Source organism: Cibotium barometz, chromosome 61 (genome assembly GCF_041138505.1).
Source record: "Cibotium barometz isolate CiBa-2024 chromosome 61, ASM4113850v1, whole genome shotgun sequence".
In the NCBI taxonomy this organism is placed as follows: domain Eukaryota; kingdom Viridiplantae; phylum Streptophyta; class Polypodiopsida; order Cyatheales; family Cibotiaceae; genus Cibotium; species Cibotium barometz.
In genome coordinates this window covers 4,590,029-4,606,928 of record NC_141106.1, presented here as the reverse complement: position 1 = coordinate 4,606,928, position 16,900 = coordinate 4,590,029, and positions in this window count along the sequence as shown.

Below are 16,900 nucleotides of genomic sequence, written 5' to 3'. Positions count from 1 at the left end.
CGAGGACAACAGTTTGGAGAGCATCTTGGAGAGTAACTCCCTAGTTCCTGATGCTGATTTCGATAATGTTGTTCCTTCTGTTACTCCTATGGGCAGTGATGTCCTTGTTGGGGTAAAGGCATTATGCCCACCCTTGTAGTGTGTACAAGCCCATAAGTTTTATAGTACATAGTACACTTAGTACTTTTAATGTACTAAGTGCACTATGTGTACTGGGAGTCACACACTCATACTTTGTGAGTTGACTTATCCCCACACATCTCTCTCTCTCTCTCTCTCTCTCTCTCTCTCTCCCTTCTTCTCTGTGTGTGTCTCCCACATGAAACCCTAACTGTTTCAGCTGAGCTTCTTTAGCTCCCTTCAACTGGTATCAGAGCACAAGGCGTTGGCCACGAGTTGCAGCAAGGCGTTGGGCGTCAGACGCCTGGCCACAAGAGGGAGTGGTTGTAGCGTTGGCCACTAGGTGGAGGCGGTGGCAACAAACAAGGCCTGGCCACCGCAAGGCATAGCATCGCATACACTAGGGCCTGGCCACAAGGCGTAACAAAAGGGTACAAAGAGCAAGGAGCACGTGCGAAGCGGAGCGCTGCCGGGGCTGGAGCGCCTGGTTCTTGTGTGCAACTTCTACCCTCCGTGTCCCGATCCTAGCGTTGTGTTCGGACAAAGTGCCCACTCCGACCTCTCCCCTGCGACCTTCAGCGGCCCGTCAATGAGCTCGCCCGCAAGGTTGGTGCTGGCGAGGCACGTGTGCAGATGATGGCGCCCAAGAAGGCAGCTCCCTTCAACAGTCGTACAGCACACGAATACAGCATCCGTACCTGCACAGCAGCAGCAAATACGACGCCCCCCCCCCCCTTCCTGCAATAGAAATTAGAAATTTTCAGAGGTATTTGCTTCAATTTTGGGATTTGCATGTCCATTATCATCAATTGAACAGGTACAGGTCCTAATGGCTCAGATTTGAGCACAATTGGCAACATTGGGTGACATTGGTCACATTCCGGGTCAATTGGCAGGAAATTGGGTTTTAACATTTGGGGCTTTTGATGTAATTGTGTCATTGGGCATTCATACATGCTATATGATGTGAGCAATCTCACATTCGGGGCTAAATTGCAGGAAATTGGAGTGCAAATCAAAGGGCTTTTGTGCCAATTGGGTTGTTTTGCATGCAGGCATTGGCATTTGATGCTTTGGGCAATGTGTTGATGCCTGTCAAGCACTCAATGTGCCAGTAAATCAAGGGGCTTTTATGTATTGGATGTATATGTGACCAGGGGGAAGCATTGTGAAGACTCTGGATGCCCTCATGTGCATTAATGTACCATTCATGATCAGAAATTGATCTTGAATCAAGGGGCTTTTCAAGATTTTGTGCTTGTTGAGCTTGGCAAAGCAGCAGGGAAGACTTTTATGCCTTGAACCCTCGGTAATCCACTTGCAGTCAAGGGGCTTTTGCCCAATTTCTGTCCGGGACTGTTGTATGTAGTGGTGGGGACTGTCAAGGTCTGATTTTCACTCATTTGGACAGCCAGGAGAGCATTTATTGCTACTGTACTTGTTGGTACAGATTTGGTACAACTTTGTACAAGTTTTGGCATGGCTGTACATTGATTTGAGTGAGGAAAAGCCTCATTTTCAGCTGCTGTACTTGCCGGTACAGATTTGGTACATCATTGGTGAGCACTTAGTACTGTTGTACAGTATTTTGGAAGGGGAACAGAGCACATCTAAGGTGCTGTCATAAATCTGCAGCAACCAGATTTTGGTGATTTTATCACATTCAGTGGTAGGAGAGTTGCATTCGTGCTTCCGCAATGGGAGATAAACTTTGGGAGAACAACTGTGAGCATTTTGTGTGCTTTTGTGCTGTGTTTGCACATCTTGCAGGGAGTCAGGCATTGACTGTGTCAAAGGTTGCATATTGCTATGGCAACCACAGGTGAGAGCTCTTCATTGTTTCACATCAAGAAGCTTGAAGGCTCACATAATTATGACATTTGGCAAACCCAGTGCTATAATGTGTTGCTCCAGAAGGAGCAGCACAAGCCCATCAAAGAAAGGGGTGTAATGCCCGCTTCTCTTACTGCTGAAGAATGGGAAGATATAATGGATGAGCTGGCAAGATCCACCATCATGTTGTCTGTGTCAGACTCTTTACTTTTCAGCATACGTGAAGAGAAGACAGCTTGGGGAATGTGGCAAAGGTTGCAAGACTTGTATGCCCAGCAAAGTGCCTCAAGCAAAGTGTATTGGTTGAAGAAACTCATAGGTCTTCAAATGAAGGAAGGGGCGTCTATGACAGCCCATCTAAATGAGTTTAATGGTGTTGTCAGCCAGGTCATCAATCAAAAGTTGGCAATGGACGATGAGTTCAAAGCCACCTTTCTCTTATGCACTTTGCCAGAGAGTTGGGACACATTCAGGACAGCCACTAGCAATTCAAATGCTATGCTGTCATATGCAGATGTGGAGGGTGCTCTCCTTCAAGAGGAGATGAACAGGAAGAACAACTCTGTTGGAAAGTCCAATGCAATGAATGCACGTGGGAGATCCCAGCAAAGGGGTAAAAGCCAAGAACGGGGAAGGAGCAAGTCCCGCTCCAAAAAGGACTTGGAATGCCATTATTGTGGCAAGAAGAGACATTTCAAAAAGCAATGCTACAAATGGAAGAATGATCAAAAGGAAAAGGGCAAAGGAAAAGACAAAGACAAAGACAAAGATGAAGCCAAAGATGCAAAGCCAAAGGGCAAAAGTGGAGTCAAGATTGAAGAAGTCAATGTGTCACATGTAGGTGACAGTGAGGATGAAGTCCTATTCATGTCTTCACTTGATGCCCATTCACTCCATGCAGGAGATGGTCATGGTATGCACTCATGGATCATTGATTCAGGTGCCTCCTTTCATGTCACAGGTTGCAGAGACTTGTTTGTGAGGTATATTGTTGGCAATGAAGGAGTAGTTTATTTGGGTGACAACCATGCATGCCAGATTCTTGGCAGAGGTGATGTGAGGCTTGTGTTTTCAGATGGCTCACAGCTTATGCTCCATGATGTCAGGCATGTGCCTGAGATCAAGAAGAACCTGTTTTCTACTGGACAGCTTGATGATGCTGGTTATGTTACCACATTTGGTGGTGGAAAGTGGAAGATTAGTAAGGGCTCACTGGTTGTTGCCAGAGGCTCTAAGGTGGACACTCTTTACTTGATGCATGCTAATGTTTGTCACCATGCTAATGTAAATGCAACCGAGCTGCCGGAAATCTCTATGTGGCATAGCCGGTTGGGACACATGAGTGTCAAAGGAATGGAGCAATTGTCTCGTTTTGGTTACTTGCCTTCTCTAAAGTTCTCAAGTTTTCAGTTTTGTGAGCATTGTATATATGGCAGGCAACTCCAGTGCCCCCACAAGAAAGCTCTTGGACAGAAAGATGCTCAGTTAGAGCTTGTGTATACAGATGTATGTGAGATGCCTCAGCTTTCTTTGGGAGGGGCAAAATATTTTGTGTCTTTTATTGATGATGCCACACACAAGGTGTGGGTTTATCCTCTTCGTTTGAAGAGTGATACATTCTCAGTGTTTGAGAAGTTTGTTACTCATGTTGAGAATCAAACTAGCAAAACACTGAAGGCTTTGCGTTCCGACAATGGTGGAGAGAATATGTCCAAACAGTTTCAGGACTTTTGTGATGCTAAAGGCATCAAGAGGGAGCTCTCTGCTCCTTATGATCCTCCACAAAACGGGACAGCAGAGAGGATGAACAGGACCATTCAGGAGAAGGTCCGTTCTATGTTGTCACATGCTGCTTTACCTCATGGTTTTTGGGCTGAAGCTGTTATGACAGCCGTTCATCTTATAAACAGGTCACTAATACGAGGCTTGGTGGGAAAGTGCCAGAGGAAGTATGGACAGGGAAGCCTCTGTCCTACAAGCACTTGAGAGTGTTTGGTTGCGTTGCGTACGTGCACATACGCAGGGAAATACGCACCAAACTTGATCCTAAGTCTCACAAATGCATATTCCTAGGATATGGTGACAGAGGTGAAATGGGGTATAGACTTTGGGATCCAGTGAATAGAAAGATTATACGCAGCAATGATGTCATTTTTGATGAAACATGCATGTATAAGGAGCTTGCAAGGCAACAGGAGCCTGGCAGAGTCATCTTTGATGATGATGGACATCATGGACAACAACCAAGGGCTGTAAATCAGCCATTACAGCAACAAAACTAGCCCTTAAATGGTGCTGAAAATGGTCCAAATGGACAGCCAGAGATGGCAGAAGATATCCCTATGGATATCCCACAGTTAGAGGAGATACCGGGCATGATCTTTCAACCTTATGGCATGGAACAGGAGCCACTAATAGGTGATATGCAGGCTGGACAGCAACCTGCAAATGATGATCATTGGGTACGGAGGTCCACAAGACCCTCCAGACCCCCTGACAGGTTTGTTCCAGGGGTTGACTACTTGATGCTCACTGACTGTGGGGAGCCCTCTTGTTATAAGGAGGCTTTACAGAGGGCAGACAAGGCTCTTTGGGAGCGTGCTATGAAGTCAGCGATGGATTCTCTGCACAAAAATGGAACATGGAAGTTGGTGCATTTGCCTACAGGCAAGAAGGTTTTGCCATGTAAGTGGGTTTACAGGCTCAAAGTTGCACCTGATGCAAAGCCAAGATACAAAGCCAGGTTAGTGGCTAAGGGCTTCAAGCAAGAATATGGTGTGGACTTTGATGAGATCTTCTCTCCAGTGGTCAAAATGACCACACTTAGAGCTGTATTAGCTTTGGTTGCTCATGATGATCTGGATTTGATTCAGATGGATGTGAAGACTGCTTTTCTTCACGATGATCTCCATGAGGAGATATATATGCAACAGCCAGAGGGTTATGCAGTGCATGGAAAGGAGAAGCTTGTATGCAAGCTGAAAAAGAGTCTTTATGGGCTCAAACAGGCACCAAGGGAATGGTATCATAAATTTGATACATTCATGAAATCCCAGGATTTCAGGAGGAGTGACATAGATCACTGCTTATACACCAAGAAAGCTTTGGATGGCAGTCTATTGATCCTTATCTTGTATGTTGATGATCTGTTGATTGCCGGGAAATCTCGTAAAGAGATGGATGCCTTGAAGAAGAGGCTGCATCAGACCTTTGATATGAAGGATTTGGGTGATGCAAATCACATTTTGGGTATGCGGATACTTTGGGACAGAAATCAGCATGTGTTGTATTTGTCTCAGAAGGAATACATTGGCAAAGTTTTGCAGAGGTTCAATATGGAAGGGGGGAAGAAAACTAGTACTCCTTTGCCTCCATATGTGAAACTCAGTGCTATGGACAGCCCATACGGATAGTGGCAGGGCTGATATGGCCAAGATTCCGTATGCTTCAGCTTGTGGCAGTCTCATGTATGCCATGGTTGCTACCAGGCCGGACATTGCATTTGCAGTGGGAGTGGTTACTAGATACATGGCCAACCCTGGCAAGAAGCATTGGGAAGCAGTGAAAGGTGTCATGAGATACCTGAAGGGCACACAGGATATGTGCATCTGCTTTGGCAAACAGGATGCATTAGTGCATGGTTACACGGATTCGGATTATGCTGGTCATCCAGATAACCGGAAGTCTACTACTGGTTATGTGTTTACATTCACAGGAGGTGCTGTGTCATGGATATCCAGGATGCAGAAGTGCACTGCCTTATCTACTACAGAGGCCGAGTATATTGCAGCCACAGAGGCTTGCAAGGAGGCATTATGGCTATCTCGGTTAGTGGTTGATTTGGGTTTTACAGGGGATATTCCATTGTTGCATTGTGACAGTCAGAGTGCCATCCAGTTGGCAAAGAACCCTATCTTTCATGCAAAGACGAAGCATGTGGATGTGAAGTATCACTTCATCAGAGAGGTGATAGAGAACAAGCTGGTTCAGCTTGTCAAGATTCATACAGATGACAACCCGGCTGATCTGTTGACAAAGAGTTTGCCTCCAGAGCGGTTTGCTCATTGCAGACACTTGATGGGCAGTGGATGAGGCCAGTTTCAGCCTTGATATGGCCTTGTATATTATCATGTACATGCTGATTTTTTCTTTTCCTTCATTTAAGGGCACTTTGCCTTTAAGTGGGAGGTTGTTGGGGTAAAGGCATTATGCCCACCCTTGTAGTGTGTACAAGCCCATAAGTTTTATAGTACATAGTACACTTAGTACCTTTAATGTACTAAGTGCACTATGTGTACTAGAGCAAATATACATGTGTGATAGGGGAGTCACACACTCATACTTTGTGAGTTGACTTATCCCCACACATCTCTCTCTCTCTCTCTCTCTCTCTCTTCTTCTCTCTGTGTGTCTCCCACATGAAACCCTAACTGTTTTAGCTGAGCTTCTTTAGCTCCCTTCAGTCCTTGCACAAAGGAGAATTTGGTCAGAAATTAGCTATGTGGAAAGTGTTCTCATGTTGTTCCATCCTTGCATGGTGATACTCAGTCTGAACAACATTTTGATTATATCCTTCATGTTAGTGATGGTCTATGGCATAAGCAGAATGAAAAGCTGGTCCTTGCTGAAGAAGAGAATGAGGATGCATCAGATGAAGAAGAAGATTATGCCAATGATGAGCCAGATGTGTGGCACAAGTTCTCACCTGTATCTGCAGATTTGGGGTACCAATCAGCCCCAGTGGAGGTGTTTTCAAGCTATTAGTCCTGAAGTGTTCAACATGATACTCATGTGGAGCATGATACCCAAGTTGTGGCCAGCCAAGAGAGAAAGTCTCCAAGTTATGTCCAGTCTACAACAGAGTTGCTTTATGATCTTGAAGATGAATAACTTGCTGCATATTCCAATGGTATAAATGGGTTAACTATTAATGACTTGTTCAGTCATGAAGTAGGTTGTTCTGAAGCTGATGATGTGGAACATCCCACTATGGATGAAGAAGAGCTGCCCAAGATGCACGAAGCTGTCACTCTGACATTCATTGTGAAGTTTATGAAGACGTCGATGACCTGGTGGTTCATCCAGTAGATGTCGATAAGAAAATGGTAGCTTGGGAAAGGCAACTTGCAGGGGAGGATCATGACAAGATGCCATCTTTGCTTGGTGATTCCAGTTTTCTTGATCAAGGGTTTGATCAGGGATGCAAAGTTTCTCTAAGTTTGCCGATATGGGACCCAAAGCCAAATGATATTGATGAGGAGGCTGTGCTCCTTGCTATAGCAGCTCTTGTAGACCATAGAGAGCTTTCAGATGGTATTGTCGATGCTGGGGAGACATGCCTAGCGAAGTATGTTACCAAGATGATGGAAAGGAGGAAAAAAGTCACAGATAGGAAGGAGAGAGGTCTCTCAGATTCTCGGATGGATGAGAAAGTGGATCACCAGTATGCAGTATATGCTCAGATATTGAGTAGGTTGTCTGAATTGAGGGTGCAGTGTTGCTTTTAGTTTATCATGTTGTTCATGATGAGCCTTATGCTTTCCAGGAAGTTGTGGTTCATGTGCATAATGGGATTGTTCTATGTGTTCATGATGCTTTCTTTCACCATGGATATGGTGAAGAGAAGACTTGCTGATGGGATGGATGCAATCACAGATGGTTATGGCATGAAGGCTGACGTTGGCGGTATGTGCTAGGAGATATCCTTGACGTTAGATGCCTTTTCTAGTGATGTTTCCACAGGGTACCACAACTATGAGGCAGAGAGGTTTATGGCATTTCCTTTGGTCAGCCAGGTTCCAGTTCCTATTATGATGCTGGTAAGAGCTTATGCAATGGTGCATAAGGTGCAACATGTAGTAGATGTTGGTGATTCTTCATCGACACACTTTCTTATTGATAGGCTAGTCTTGGCTTGTGATGCAGTTGCTGGAGGCTACATCAACATATTTACATGCAGAAATCTTTATGATGATGTCCAGATGCTGGATATATGGTCCACTCCATGCTCTTGGAGTGTGGACATTTTGATTCATACATGGTTCTATGTTTTCAGTTTTTATGATCATGTATGGATGATATTATATCTGATGGGTTCCCAGCTCTGACATTTACACTATGATATATGCTATGTGCACAACACTGGCATGACCCTATGTTATGGGTTCAAGTTTGCTATCCAATCCACTGGGTGTGCCAATTTTTAGTTTTCACTTACCATGCCTTTTTGCATTCAGCCGTACCTCTTTGCATCCATGTGTGCACCTCGGAGATACTACCACTTACATCTTTGTAATCAAGCATTCTAGCATCTATGAATAAAGCAATACAACAGCAATGGCATTCTCTCTCTCTCGTGTGATTCATATCATTTCTATGTGTATGTCCTTTTAAATTCTGTTGAAGGATTTTTCCTTCAACAGGGTAATCACAAGAACCCCACCTCCATTCTATGCTACAAAATGTTCCTGGAAACCAGCTGGCTGCAGAACAAGACGCAGCATATCCTCAACAGAGCAGCCATGGGCTGGCTCTGCAAGACTGAGAAGAGAGAAGACATCAACTGGGAGACCCTCTGTTTTGCCAAGCTACAAAAAGAAGCTAGCCATCTTTAGAAGTCCCAGTTGCCTTGGCACAGTCCATGGTAGCCTGCAGCACCGCGGGTTTCTCCAGCCAACTATCGTCCATCAACGTCCCCACCGCCCGACGGTATGCCGAGTACCTTGCCCAGTGCTTCCAAGGAGAAGATCCGTATGGCATCTGCCACCAAGCTGAGGCCCAAGCGCTCTACCTATAAGACACTATCAATGGTCTCCAGCAAGAGAATAACGCCCTCCGAGATCGGATGGTGGATGCCTCAGTGGGAGCTAATCGTGGCCAAGGAAACCAAAGCCCGAGCCACCCCCCGACCCGCCTCCCAGCAGCAATGATGATGATGAGCTAGGCAAAGTCAAATACTGAAGCTATCGGACCCAAGGGATCAAGAATGTGCCCAGATTGATGGCAATGGCGAGCACCTCGGCCAACCTGATGGGGTGGAAGGACGTTGTTCATACTATTGTTTGTGTTCCGCAGGTCAAACTTGAGGAATTCTTTCTTCATCTCCCACCGTCGTGGATCTGTTCTTCCATATCACGGTCACAAATGTGCCTTATCACTGGGTTGAGGAGTTTGGGCACTAAGGTTTCGGAGGAGGATTCACCTGCACGTTGTGATAAGCACTCACCCAGGCTGAAGGTAGATGCTAAGGAGCATATAACATGGTCCCTATCTCCAGGTGATTGACTTCACTAACATGCTAAGGAGAATCTAACATCACAATCGGGATCATACGCACGAGTTGATCAGTCTTGTCTATCATTATTTTTGGTGAACCTATCTTGTATATTTCCAATGAATCAGTATGTTAAGTCTTATGTATATTCGTCTTATCTATCATTATCTTCTTGTATATTCGTATTATCTTTTATTATTTCCAATGAATCAGTATGTTAAGTCTTATGTATTCCATGTGACAATCGGGATCATACGCACGAGTTGATCAGTCTTGTCTATCATTATTTCTAGTGAACCTATCTTCTTGTATATTTATCTTGTCTATTATTATTTCTGGTAAATCTGTCTGGTAAGTCTTCTGTGTGACAATCAGAATCATACGCACAAGTTGATCAGTCTTAAGCAATGGTTTCCGTTACATAGTCGCATGTAACCGATAGGGTATGTCTCCATCATCTTGTGCATGGTCCACATTCAAACTGGTGTATTACTGTGCGCATAACTAGAGACACTCAGTAGGTTGAGCAGGAGAGTGGTCAGTCCTCGACAACACCAAAGTTAAATGCTGCCACCTCGTTCCAGCCAAAAATTCTTCTGGATCCTCTCCAGTATGCCCATGGAACACTGGATGTGTCATCATGGCTGTCATCTTCTCTACTAAAAAATTTCAGACCTGCAAACAAATTGAAATGGTGCTTGAAAGCCCTCCTCAGTGGTGGCACCAAAACAATGATGTGTCGGGGATACCTGCCTCTATAGCCCATTCGAAACACACCACCGTGAGGAGGAACTATCACCTAGCACCACAACCCAGCACAAATACCAGATGAAGGCACTAGTACACTTAGCTAATGTCCCTTGATCTCCAAATGACACAAGCAGATACATGAGCACACTCCAAGTTCTTCAAACCAACCAAGCTGACAACTCCAAACGTCCTCCCAGGTCAGCTCGGACCTCCTAGAGCTTGGATCTTTACTTATAAACCTTTAGCTACCCTTATCTGACTACCAACTGACCAAAACAACTCTCGGTTGTGACACACAGCTGACTGAACCTGTCAAAAAGTTGCTTTCGAATGTTGATGATGACTCCAGTCCAAAAATAAGTTCTCTAGGATCCTCTACAATCCTCCAGCACTAGCTTACCTTAGATCCACAACCCCAAGACCTCCCTAGACACTTTACTGACCCTTTGTTAATAACCTACTAATAGCTCTCTATGATTGAACTTTACTGAAAACCGACTCAGCAATCTAACACAAAACTGGCTGATTCAGCAGCCTCAATTGAAGTAGATTCTTTCTCTCACTTTTCCACCTACTCTCTATGACTTTCAGGTTGCTCTAAACTTAAAGAGATATCATCCTTTGAGCTCTCTGATGACTACCATTGTCTCCAATCTAACTATTCTGTCCAAACTGGCTCGTCAGAATTTCTTCTCCTGTGTGTCCGTTGACACTTCCAATCTCTCAACACTTCAAAATCCACCAAGACTCAATTCCCTACACTCACAGTTGACAACTGCTGGCACCCTTCTGACCCTGAAACATCTTTCCCTTTAACTCTTCTTGACTGCTCTAACTCAGGATCACTTCTGTTCAACTTAGACAAACTAAGGCCAACCTTCTACACCTTCATCTGATGACCATTGATGCTTAGGTGCACACAACTGACTCCAAATTGACCCGACACAGTCTTTAGTTAACACCTAGACCACTAGCATTGCTAGACCTATCAGAGTGACTTCTGATTGGTTTTGTTTGTCAGCCCAAACCTTACAAGTGTTAAACAAGACTAGACTAATACTTTAACAACTTGAGCTGACCTAGTGAAACACAGCTGACCGAGTTGCCTTTGTCAAAACTTGCTGACTCAAACATAAGGTAATTGACATAGATCTGATTCAACACAAGTCAACTCTTTACTCATAGTTGGTTCTTCTCAAAAAAGGCCATCAAAATAACATAGCTAAAGGCAAAGCATAAGATTTCATCAATCCAACACAAACAGACTTCCCTATGTATATATAAAACTGAGTTAAACTCAACACCCCTGAGATTTGGAGATTGAACAGAAAAAATAAAACACAACAAAACCAAGGGACCTCCACAGTTTATTTCTCAACAAAAACCATGTATCTTCTATTCCACAACACCAACAACAACAAGAGCTGCAACTATACTGTGGAGACAACCACCAACAAACACTACAGAGGATTGTTAAGCAAGGCTTTGAGTTGTTCCACGATCCAATAGAGTTCCAGTCTTAGAGGTTTTAGGGAACCCACCTCCTACAAGACCCTGTATCACCGATGCAACCTCTACTATGGGCAAACTTAAGTTAACTCAAACAGAACCTGCATCATCCTCTTCTTTGTTGAGATGTCAAGCTCAACATGAGCTACACTCACAAGACACCTACATGACCGTTCGACATTTACATCATTGGCGGGTTTGGTAGCTAGCACCGACATATCTTCGCCCACAGATTCTATAGCTGGACTACACCAACTAGTCCACACCTACCCACTCCACTTTAGCGTGTTCACATTATGTACCGCTTGTATATACTCTAGTATGTGTGTTAGCCACTTTATCTCCTTTGTAGACCTCTTTTCTTGAAGAATAAGAAGAACAATTTTCAATCTCTCATCTTGTGTGTTCTCTTCTAGGGTTTGTGTGTGTGTGTGTGCGCGCGCTTGAAAGAGCTCAAACGTCTGAAAGGGAGCAGGGAAGGTAGCAGGTGATGCACAAGGTCCAATAGTGTGGTTTGGGGACTGCAGCAAAGAGGCGTGAGCACACAGAGAGAGAGGCGTGGAGGTTCGAAAAACAGAGAGAGAGAGAGAGATCGTACGATTTTGGGGGAGAGCATTTTCCCTTGTGTTCCCTTTTATTAAAAGTAAGGTCTTGAGACCTTTAAAAAAAAAAAGTCTTTGACCAAGTTCAATGTGAACTTGGCCAAGGACTTTAAAAAAAATCCTAAGCCTTTAAAAAAAGGCCATGTACAAAGATATACAAGAGTACATAGGAGGGGGTCATTTAGGCCTGTAACCCAACAACCTCCCACTTAAAGGCATAAATGGCGCCTTTAAGCTAAGTCACTCCCACCATCTGTATGCATAGCTGATGTTGTGCTTTGGGTAAGCACTTAGTGAGAGCATCTGCAGGGTTTTGTGACATATGTACCTTAACAACTGTGATAAGGCCATCCTCAAGCACTTCTCTAATGAAGTGATACCGCACGTCAATATGCTTTGTGCGCGCATGGAACATGGCATTCTTTGCCAGACATATGGCACTCTGGATATCACAACCAAGCATAGGTGCCTTGTCAGGCAAACCAAACTCACTGCATAAACGCGCCAACCATATGGCTTCTTTGGAAGCCTCAGTGCCTGAAATATATTCAGCCTCTGTAGTAGACAGTGCAACTATCTTTTGTAGTCTAGAGCACCATGAGACAGCACCTCCTGCAAGAGTATACACATAACCACTTGTGGATTTGCGTGTATCCACATCACCAGCCATGTCAGAGTCACAAAATCCCTTCAATTCCAAAGGACCCTTACCATAACAAAGGCATTTGTTTTTAGTCCCTTTTAAATACCTCATAATGGACTTTATTGCATCCCAATGCAATTTGCCTGGATTAGCCATAAACCGGCTCACAACTCCCACTGCATGGGCTATGTCAGGCCTAGTAGCAACCATAGCATACATAAGTGAACCACAAGCTGATGCAGAAGGAACACCTTGCATATCATTGGTTGCCTGATCAGATTTGGGGCAATCATCCTTGGAGAACTTAACATATGGCTGTAATGGCACACCAAGAGGCTTTGCATCAGCCATGTTAACCCTGTCCAGCACCTTTTCAATGTATTTTTCTTGAGACAAATACAATATGCGCTGGTCCCTTTGCCTTCTAATCCTTACTCCAAGAACATGTTCAGCTGCCCCAAGGTCTTTCATGGAAAACGCAGATTTCAGCTGCTGTTAAGAGCATCAACAGTGCTTCTTTTCTTCCCAGCAATCAACATATCATCTACATAGAGCACAAGAATGATAGGGCTGCCATCCTCATCAAATTTTGTGTACAAACAATGATCTGCATGGCTCCTTTTGTACCCATGTTTGAGCATGAAAGCATCAAACTTTTTGTACCATTGTCTAGAGGCTTGTTTCAGCCCATACAAGCTTCTTTTAAGCCTACATACCAAATGTTCCTTTCCAGGAATAACAAAGCCCTCGGGCTGCTTCATGTAAAGTTCCTCATCAACATCGCCATGCAAGAAAGCTGTATGCACATCCATTTGGTCTAATTCCAAATCAAGGGCAGCCGCTATGGCAAACAATACATGCAAAGTGGTCATCTTCAATACAGGAGAGAACACTTCCTGAAAGTCTATGCCCTTCGTTTGAGCATACCCCTTTGCAACCAGCCTTGCTTTATACTTGGGTTTTGCATCAACTGTCTTGATTTTATACACCCATTTGTTAGGAATGGCTTTCCTTCCCTTGGGCAATTCCACCAAGTCCCAAGTATCATTCGCATGCAAAGCTTTGATCTCTTCCTGCATAGCAAGCTCCCACTTCTTACTGTGCTCACATGTCTTTGCCTCTTTATAAGTAAGAGGCTCCCCCTCATCTGTCAGCATAATATAATGCAAAGAGGGATCATATCTACTCACATTCCGCCTTGGACGAGTCGACCGCCTTACCCAATGATCCACATTCTCTGGCAATGGGTCTACATCAGGTGGCACAATCAAATCATCAACAAGGGGCTGCTGTACATCATTTTCAGCCCCGTTTTCAGCATTGTTATGTGGCTGCAAATGCCCTTCAGGAGCCTCATTTTGCTGTCCAACATCATCTGGCTCAAACACCACTGGCTCATCAACATTTTCAGTCATATGTGGTGCATCCTGAGGGTCTAAAATAGACCTAATAGGTGGCTGTAAATGCTGAAATTTGACCTTTTTATGGTCACCATTAGAGGCACAATTGTTTTTAAGCAGCCTTGCCTCATTAAAAACAACATCCCGGCTGCGCACAACCTTTTTGAGCTGAGGTAACCAAATCTTGTAGCCCATTTCACCTTCTTCACCATATCCCATGAAGAGGCCTTTAATGGACTTGGCATCCAGTTTACTCCTCAACTCAGGCCTTATATGCACAAAAGCCTCGCAACCAAAGACACATAAGTGATCATATGAAGCAGGTTTGCCAGACCAAACCTCTTCAGGAATGTCACCCTTTAAAGACATGTGAGGGGATCGATTACATATATGAAGTGCAGTTTTCAAAGCCTCTCCCCAAAAACAATGAGGGAGATTAGCTGTGGACAGCATGCATCTCACCCTCTCACGAAGAGTCCTATTATAACGTTCAGCCACACCATTAGAAGAGGGGCTGTATGGAACAGTAAGCTCCCTCTTAATGCCCAAATTTTCACAAAATTTATTAAATTCACCACTTGTGAACTCACCCCCATTATCCGTACGCAAGCATTTCAGCTTTCTACCTGTTTGGGTGGTCACAAATGCATGAAACTTCTTAAACGCAGCAAAGGCTTCATCCTTAGATCTGAGCAAATGAACCCAAATTTTTCTAGAATGATCATCAACAAAGGAGACAAAATAATGTGCACCCCCCATAGATTTCGTAGGCATGCTACAAACATCAGAATGTACAAGATCAAGCACACTAGACTTACGAGAGACACCAAAGTAATAAGAACGCTTTACTTGCTTGCCATATTGACATTCATTACAAAAATCAAGCTTTGTGCCTTTAGCATCAAGCTTCTTCAAATTACAAAGTTTAGCAAGGCCCTTTTGGCTCATATGGCCAAGCCTCTTATGCCACAACTCCATATGCGAGTTAATTTCAGCCAAAGCAATAAATTTGCCCAACAAGGCCTTTCCATGCAAGCAATAAAGTGTTCCTTTCTTTGTACCTTTCACAATCAGCCGTGAGTCTTTTGTCATTTTCCATGATCCTCTCTCAAACAAAACGCTGTAACCATGCATATCCATTTGACCAACAGAAAGCAAACTCTTCTTGATTCCTGGCACATATCTAACATCATGCAAGACAAACTCATTCGTGCCATCTATAGAAAGATGCACGGTGCCAATACCCTCAATGTAACATGCATGATTGTTTCCAAGGTATACATGGCCATGGCTGCCTGCAGCAGCAAAAGTAGAAAAACACTCCTTAATAGGAGTCACATGACATGAAGCACCGGAATCGACTATCCAAGTCTGGGACAATACATAATTAACAGTCAACAAAGCATCAATGAGATCACTCTTGGTGATCTGCATGTCCTGTGCATGAACACTGAGAGAGGCATCAAACTCATGAGCATCGTCAGCTGACAAAGTGGCACATAGATGTCCTCTACATCTGACAGCTCCTCAATAACAACACTAGAAGCCACATTGGCCTTCTCTTTGTCCTTTGAGCTGTCATGTGTGTGTGTCTTGACTTCCTTCTTCTCTTTCTTTTTGTCTCCACTACTCTTCTTCCTTTCCAACTCTGCTTTGTAGTACCTACATTCGGGTTTCTTGTGACCTTTCCTGCCACATTGATAGCATGTCACATCACCCTTGCCTTTGCTGGCATTTCCCCTTTCTTTACTCTTACTCTTACTCCTCTGTGCATAAGTAGTCTTCTTCTCTGTCCTGCCTCTAACCATGTTGGTTGAACTGCCACCCTCTCCACTTGCTTTCCTCCTGATTTCTTCGTTCAATATAGAACCCCTAACACCATCAAAGGTCAAATTGGGATTGTTTGACAATGAGACCACCAATGTCTCCCAAGAATCAGGTAGAGTCATCAGCAAGAAGATAGTTTTGAGCTTATCATCAAAAGGGGGCAAACCTGAGTCCTGTAAACTGAGATAGAGTACCTGTAAACAACGACAAGTGCTCTGCAGCGCTCTTGGACTCATCTAACTGCATGCCAACAAGTTTTCGCATCAAATGCGCCTGATTAACTGGCGTTGTATTCTCATACGTTGCCTTCAACTTCTCCCACAACTCAAACGCATTCACAAGACCCTTGAGGTCTACCAAAATCTCATCAGAGACGGCCATTTTAATGTAGGTAATGGCCTTCCTGTTCAATGTAAGCCACGCTGCATCTGTCATATCTTCTGGCTTCTCTGCTTCAAGTGCCCTGTCACAATCTTTGAGAAAGAGGATTCCTTGAATCCTATCCTTCCAAAGATCAAAACCTGTTCCCTCAAAGTGCTTGATCTCAAAGAGATTCTTTACGTCAGAGGAAGATGATGCCATGGTTGCACAAACGAGAGGGCTAAAGTGCTGAAATTTTGGGCAAAGTGCACCAAAACGGGAATGTAGCCTCACTACAATGTGCACAACGGCTCCAAAGGGTCACAGGAGCAAATTGGGCCAAAATATGCAAGTTTCGGCAAGAATAACAAATTTTGATTTTTTTTTTGTGCAGAAAATTCAGCGAGCAAATTCTTGCCTAAAAACAACAAATGTTGTTGTTTTTACCCTCACAGAGCATTCATAATGCAAAAACACAGCAATTGGGAGCATCTATAGGCAAAGCCCCAATTTCTGGCATGAAATTACAGCAAATTGACTCACAATTGGCCTTTCGGAACCAAAACTTGCTCAATGTTAAGAA